We start from the raw sequence: 7,686 nt of genomic DNA, 5'->3' as shown, positions 1-7,686 counted from the left end.
CAGAGGATTTTTATGGGTGAATTTCATCTCACAGAATATCTGCTGCATGGTGACAGTTCACCCATAACAATTTTTGCCAGCCATATATAATTATTTTTCATTCTCAAAGTAAATGCATATTTATATATAAGTAAAATATTTTAAATAAATTGCTTATTATACATAGATAATATATACGAAGTAAGTAATATACACTCACAACCACTTTATTAGGTACACCTTGCTAGTACTGGGTTGGACTCCCTTTTGCTTTCAGAACTGCCTTTATTCTTCATGGCAAAGATTCATCAAGGTGCGGGAAACATTCCTCAAAAATGTTGGTCCATAATTGACATGATAGCATCACGCAGTTGCTGCAGATTTGTGTCTGCACATCTCGTCTGGCTTTAGACTTTCAGCTTCTTTATGTGACAACACAATGATTAGCATTTTACTTAATCTTGTGAGGCACAAAACCGAAAATAGCCATATTACTTTAAATACTTCTCCCCTTTAATGAGTAAATAAACTAATTGCTCATCTAGCTTGAAGAACAACTTAACCCATAAAACGCAGATGCTCTATAGGCAGCGAGAGAGCTGGAAATGCGTCATATTGTAAGGCCCGAGGTACAGAATGCTTCTTTGACAGGGACGGGCATGAATATTCATATCTGCCAAGAAAAACATTCAATATAAGCCTTTTTGTCCTTGTCAATGTGGAATATAGTGAAATATATTTGTGGGCAAAAACAACATTTAAAAAGCAATGTGAAGATGTGGTGGATAAATAGCCTCTAAAAAGCTTTTTACAAAAAACCTATGAATTCAGGGCAGTGGCAGCACGATTGGGGTCAATATGAGTGAAATTACAATAAAATCCTGCCAGTTTATTTGCTAGCGCTGTTGTGCCACTAGGATAGTTCAAATCCCAGATGCCGTGAAAAGATCTCATCTAGTATAAAAACTAACTGCCAAGGCCAAGTGTACAAGTGCAACCAGGCAGAAAGTGACACATCATGAATCAGGTGATGGGTGATAATCTGCTCAAACATTACAGGGGAGGAAAACATCCACAAGCTATTAAGTGGGGTGGGGGGTGGGGGGGGTCTTACAGCGGCCTAGTCGTGGCCTGGGGAGCTACAATATGTTTGGGATGGAGGGTGACTTTCTTTTCATGATGACATGCTGTTCTATGTAGGAGTGACAGAAGTAGGCTGTGCTGCTGCGCCTCAGGAAGAGTGCTGGCACAGTCACAAAACAAGAGGTCAAGAGGTCGTATTAGTAACAGAATCTCCAGCAGGTGGCGGTACAAGGTGGAGATGGTGGTCTAGTGGGTTAAACCACTGAACTGGTAAATCGAAGGTTGCTGGTTTGATCCCAGCAGTCACCACCAGTGTGTCCTTGAGCAAGACACTTTACTCCATGTTGCTCCAGGGGGATTGTCCCTGTAATAAGTGCATTAGGCACTTTGTAAGTCGCTTTGGATAAAAGCGTCTGCCAAATGCATAAATGTAAATGTAAGTACATTCTGTCATTACCAGTATTTACTGACCCTCGTGTTGTTCAAAATCCATTTCTTTACTCAGTCAGTTCAACAAAAAAGGAGATATTTTGGGTGAAATATCCCTTAAAAACTGTGAAAACTTGTTTAAACTTTTCTTTAAAAAAATAATAGATTTATTCAGCAAGGATTAAAGACTTTACCATTGTTACAAAAAAAAAAAAAAATTCTTTTCATCATAAATCCTGTAAATAAATAAAAAATACATGCATTTTACAGAAGAACATCGTTTTGGTTGTGCTTTGGCTCTGTATGACTGTTTGGATGAATATCCTACTGCTCATAAAACATTCACTATTAAAAGATATAGCTTGTTTAGATGGAAAGGATCTCAAGCTGACTAGCTATACCCATTAATACGCTGATTTCACGCAGCCGTTATTTTGAAATCGAAAGCGAGGCTCCGGTGGGAAGAAAACCGGAAGTGTCGCCTTTAATCACAGGAGAGTCGTGAATGCGATGGCGTATTGTTGTGTTTAATGATGTTGTGTCAATTCTAAAAATGTACATACATTTCTTTCATACTTTAGACTATATACAGTGAAATTCATTTATAAAGAAAATATTTTTTTTATATATAATTCAGAATGTAAAAAAAGAAGCAGGAATGAACTATATATATATCCTATATTGAATAGTAACATCCAATAGTGTAAATCGCGGCAGCAGCTTCAGGTTGGTAATCCAAGGCATTGTTGTTTATCTTTACTTCCGGGGTTCTTCCCACCGGAGCCTCACTTTCGATTTCAAAATGGCGGCTGCGTGAAATCAGCGTATAGACACGGTACTTCCTTGAAAGTAAATGCATTGCAACAACCATAATGAATGAATTGATGATGTATTGACTCTAAATTTTGTTACTTTTGAACAAAAACAAATTAGAAAACAGTTGTTTCAAAATATAATAGCATTTCACAATATTACTGTTTTTACCATACTTTGTCAAATAAATGCAGCCATGGTGATCAATTTTTATTTAATTTTTTATGTATGGTTTCAGCACATTTTCTTTACCGCTAAAGAAACTTGAACCTGCAACATTTGCATTGCTAACCCAGCTCCTTAACTCCACCATCAACCCCGTACCGTCCACTAACTGTAGAAATGGAGCTGTTCTGCTGTTAGTACCCGGGGTGTTAATGACATCCACAATCACAGGTCTATACTTGTAAAGTGCAGCAGTCCCTGTAAAGACATTTGAATCGTTGGGTGTGAATAAACAGCAAATTTTCTCAGGCATGAACCTAAATTACTGATTCCATATTAAATGGTCAGAGCGGTCAGGCTGCTGTGTGAAAGTTCTTATACATCTGTGAACTGAAGCATTAACAGTTTACACTGCTGTAGATTAAGACATTTTTTGTCCTGGTGGTTTTAGAGTTTATTCCAACAGCTACTGGTGTGGAAGGATGACGTTTTATTAATGTTATCATGTGTTCATGCCTGCCGCTTGAGGTCCTGATGTGTGTCTTTGTCGTTGCTATGTTTGTCTGATCCCTCCAGGGGTGGGCGAATGTAATGAGCTGGAGAAAGCAGGCTAAGGCGAGGATCTAAATGCAGGGTTTTTAAATCAAGTAACACAATGAACAGATAAAGAACTCAAGGAACAAAACCACGATGATAACAGAACCAGAAGCAACCATACATGTGCAACAACTGACAATGTAACAAGTGAAACACAAGGGCTATAAATACACAGGGGAAAACAAGCTTAACAAGGTAATGAGGAAACAAGATACACCCGAGGAAACTAATCAACATTAAAAACTACAAAGAACTACAAAACATGGCACAACAAGACAAGAAATAACAAAAGTCCTCACACAAGACCTATCCCTATCCCTCAAAAAACACAGGCTGAGGTCGTGACAGCGATATGACCAAAATCTTAAATCACGATATGAGCCATTTTATTTCACAATACAATATATACAGTAGGCTATCACAATATTGTTATTTTTGCTTTAAATAAGGTTTTTATAAAAAATAATTATACCACTGACATTTCATAATTCTTTTCACCATTTTCAATATATAAAATAATAATAATAATAAAAAAATACAAGCCTAAGAAAAAAAAAACTAAACAAAGATAGAACAAAGAAACTAATTACAAGCATAGGAAAACAAACTACAATAGAACAGGCACAAATGAAATAGACCAACCTGAAAAACTTCAGGCACTAGAATTAAGAAATACTACATAAATTGTATAATCAAATGTAGGCTATATAAAAAAAACACACTGCATAGTCTTCACTTAATTACGACTTAACTTGGGATTTAACTTTTTTTCGTATTAAAGTTACAAATGTTATTCAGTCAAGAGCAGTGAGATATTTTCCCTTTTTTTATGATCATTAATAACGACAGCAGGTCAATTTGGATGCTGTCACTTTAAGACCAACTGCACGGATCCAATCTACTCATGCGTTTTCTTTCTCAACTGTTTATGTTCACTTAAGACATAAATTACTGTGTTTACTGCAAATCATTTTTCACTTTGACACATAAGTATGTGTATTTAACCATTCAAGCCCAATTAGTCTGCAAAAAGCACTCGGTTCAGATCTCACGTGCGTGATAAGTGGGCGGCTTCATGTGCTCGCATCTCTCAGACAGCGCAGAGAAACAGTCTCTCTGACGCAAAATGAGTTGTCTTTCCCTGCTAACTGCGCTTCAAAGATTTAAAGTCACTTAAACCGCAATACTTAAAAACGCATGCAAATGATAGCGGTCGTGAAGTAATTACTTATTTAAAGTTCCTACTCAGGAGAGTGTGCAGTTTCAGATATACATAAATAAATATATTTTAATATATATTAAAATATATTTATTTACTTTTTTGGGTGGCATCTGTGTCTCACAGCCTCGTTTTATGCCCTCTGTTGCTGTAGGACAGAGCAGTGTTTAGATTAGTATCCTGAAAGAACAGACCTCTCATGTTGTAAAAAACAGGCACTGCTTATTTATTTTTTCTGCTTGAAGCTACTTTTCAAAAACATATCTGTCAAATATCTGTACCTTTAAGATGATGCATATGGACGGCTGATCATTACAAATGCTTTATGATAGTTTAGTCTACAGTGACCTCTAGTGGAGAAAGAAAGAAGTCAAGTCTATCATGCGAAATTCATTCACAAACTAGCTTACATATGTCCTCATTCCATTTTAAAACCCAAAGGATCAGTTTCTTTCTCCGCTTGTACAGTAATTAAGTATACGGTTTTGCAATAGTTTTTAACTTATAAATTGTATTATTGTGTGCCATATTAGTAATTTTGTTTTATTTAAGCCCTTAATACTTTACCGATCAAAGGTTCGGGGTTATTCACTTTTATTCAGCAAGGATGTATAAAATTATATAAAAAATTATATTGTTACAAAAACAATGCAATGCATAATGTATTTAATTATCAGGCCTATTTTATATATATAAAGCAGCATATTAGAATGATTTCTGAAGGATCATGTGGCACTGAAGGCTGGAGTAATAATGCTGAAAATTCAGCTTTGCATCACAGGAATAAATTACATTTAAAGGTACAATATGTAAGATTTTTGTAATAAAATATCCAAAAATCACTTGCACAGTGTGATATATTTCCTGCTGTTGTGTACTTACAATATCCCAAAAGTTCCCAAAGATTTTTAATTTCAGAGAAATTACCATTTTAAGTAATGGCTGGTCCCTGGTCATTGTCGCCTGTCAATGATGTAATATCTGCGTTATTCCTGGTTTCCACTCGTACTGCCATAGTAACCATGGCAACAGACGTGGACAACTGCGCTACGTCTAGCATCACGCTCACGCTGTTGTTGTTGTTGCGTTCAAACATTATGGACCATGGCAAGCAGACTCAGAGCTTCACATCCGCGACTAACTTTGACTTGACAGAGACGCCGCTCTTGCATGTACTTTATTAGACAGGTGAGCAAATGTACATAAAACTAATCAATGTTATATAGTTCAACATGATGAAATGTTAGAATATGATCAGTATGTTATTCTAATGTTGATCCAGCTTACTGCTAGTCTCATACAGCCAACAAACTAACACAAAGAATAACATTATAACTTTCAATACACTCAAATGCAATTTAGATAGTGTAGTAGACCAAGTGAAACAGCGCTGCGTTACCTCACAAGTTTAATTCGTATAATAAACTGACCTGTATGAGTATTAATTCTGCACTTGCGAGTAGTTCGGTAGTATGAAATGTCATTATTCCTTTATATCCGCTGGACTCGCGTGTGGCGCTGATATCTGTCTCTTATTAGCAATTGTGCCCTGCTTGATACCACAGTCATGTTAAAAACATCAATGTTTTCACTTATCCATAAACATTATTATTAGATCCATAAGCATGACGACAAGTCCCATCATTCCGCTTATGCGTCATCAACCTACGCCTTTGTTATTGTTAGAGGTTAGTGACCCCAGGCGGCGAAAAAAAACCCACATATTGCAGCTTTAAAAATATCTTAAAATAGACTACAGTTTTTTATTTTACACTATTACTGTTTTTACCACATTTCTGATCAATATTTACTGACCCCAAACTGTTGAATAGTATGGTAAATATATATGAGGCTAAATAGCCACAGCTGAGTCATATTATTATAAAATCTCTCAACAATGTCAGATCTTGTCAAAAGATAAAAAAGAAATAAAAATACAAAAGTCCTATTCAATTTTGTATGGTGCTAAGCAGCACATAATAAATATAAAAAAATTAATGTTTGATTTTCATGTACATTTTTGTTTGCTTTGGTATGGCAAACAAATTTGGTAATGCATACGGAAATGCATTAACAGCCAAACAAGAAAATCAAGAAATAATAGTTCTCATCAAACATAATGCATCATACTCAGGAAAGCAATTAAAACTTTTGAAGGCCACACCAAATAACTTGACACTCAGAAGAAGATATACTGTATATGAGTGAGTGAGAGAGAGAGAGAGAGAGAGAGAGAGAGAGAGAGAGAGACAGAGAGTGTGTGTGTGTGGTAAACAGGACACCTGCTTTATGCGACAGCCAAGAATATCAAAACTTTGTCTTGGGGAAGAAACACTTTGGCCCCGTTTCTTACCAGCTGTTGATCTTTCACTAATGGAACTGAGAAGGTGGTCCAAACATCAAAAGACAAGTCACTCACAGGCTGAAAAACATCCCACATTGCAGTTGAGTCTAACTGGTTAAAGAGACAATGTGAACGTAAGGGCAGGAATTTATTTGGTATGTGTGGCTTGAGGAAAGAAACAGCCTGTGTGTGTGTGTGTGTGTGTGTGTTTATCAAAGTCAGATAAACACCACTATTGTTTTCAAGACAATAGATCAAGGGTGGATGTTCGCTGGCACTGCTGACTTTATATGGGTCAAGGTGTGCAGTTAACCTGTTTACTGAAGGCTAAACTGCAGCGCTCAACCTCATTTAGATGTTTGGAAGTAAAAAGCTTAGGTGACGCCCAGTTAGATCTGATAAAACAAACTGTACACTTCCATTAACATAAACATAGTAAAAAAGAGTATTTGGTATTTTAAAAGACATACTTAAATTTACCTAATAAAATAAACATGTACAGTACACTATCATTCAATAGTTTGCAAACACTATTAAATTGATTAATTGCATTAATTTAGTTTTTTTGGAACTTTATTCACCAAGGTTGCATTCAGTTGATTAAAAATTACAATTAAGGCATGTACAGTGTTTAGAAATGTCTTTTCAAATAAGTGCTATATTAGGACATCTTCAACTTGTATGTTTGCAGACCTTTGGCATTCAATCTGTCAGGTTATTAATATAATCATGTTAAGTTTCTTTGCATCCTTTCTGTAGCACTTCTCCCAGACCTTACGTCCAGCTCAGTGTCAACATTATTCAGTTGTCTTATGTTTTTATAGTATTGCAGATGTGACTTTGTATTTGAAACTCTAGCATCTTGAAATTGGTGTTTGCTATGACCTGTCCAGTATCTGGGGCTTCCTCTTCTCTCATTGTCCTGCAGTTTGCTTTCTTAATAAATTTATAAATACAAGTAGCACAACCATTAACTGTGTTGAGATAACAATAAAAGTTTATTCGTGGCAAATTAACAGCAAAGAATGATTGCTTTTGCATGACTTTACACAATTTT

Source organism: Leuciscus leuciscus (assembly GCF_965113295.1).
Source record: "Leuciscus leuciscus genome assembly, chromosome: 23".
Classification (NCBI taxonomy): domain Eukaryota; kingdom Metazoa; phylum Chordata; class Actinopteri; order Cypriniformes; family Leuciscidae; genus Leuciscus; species Leuciscus leuciscus.
This window is presented reverse-complemented; position numbering follows the sequence as displayed.